Source organism: Buceros rhinoceros, unplaced genomic scaffold, assembly GCF_000710305.1.
Source record: "Buceros rhinoceros silvestris isolate BGI_N320 unplaced genomic scaffold, ASM71030v1 scaffold35787, whole genome shotgun sequence".
Taxonomy (NCBI): domain Eukaryota; kingdom Metazoa; phylum Chordata; class Aves; order Bucerotiformes; family Bucerotidae; genus Buceros; species Buceros rhinoceros.
The window spans coordinates 2,245-2,591 of NW_010423350.1; the positions used below are offsets into that span (position 1 = coordinate 2,245).

General features: G+C 68.6%; 1 protein-coding gene across 1 annotated transcript in view; it reads left to right on the plus strand.

Moving 5' to 3' along the window:
- RNF115 (ring finger protein 115) overlaps positions 1 to 347 on the plus strand; it is a gene marked incomplete at its 3' end in the record, with an annotated part of 4,791 nt that overhangs the window by 2,163 nt on the left and 2,281 nt on the right. The gene's annotated exons all lie outside the window — the stretch shown is intronic.

Genomic DNA, 347 nt, shown 5'->3' on the forward strand with positions numbered 1-347 from the left:
ACCTCCCCCGGGCATCGTCTCCTTCCCCCACCAGTGGAAACGAGGTGGGATCGTGGGGAGCAACGGGACGAAACAGGATCCCAGCGCTCACGGTGGTGCCAGAAAACACAGGTTTTCACCTCACGCCTTCCTCCCGTTGTCCCCCTCGGCACGACGCGAGGCCGCGCGGTGGGAAAGGTGGGTCCTGCCTGCAGCGGTGCCAGGGATAGGAGGCAGCGCTGGGGCGGTCGGTCCCTTCCTCCCCCGCTCTCGGATGAGTTGCCGTCCCTCGTGCTGTGCCTCCGTCCTGGCGCTTGTCCCACTGCCCCAGCTGTGCCCGGGCTGGGTCTGGCTGCCGTCGGTGGGGC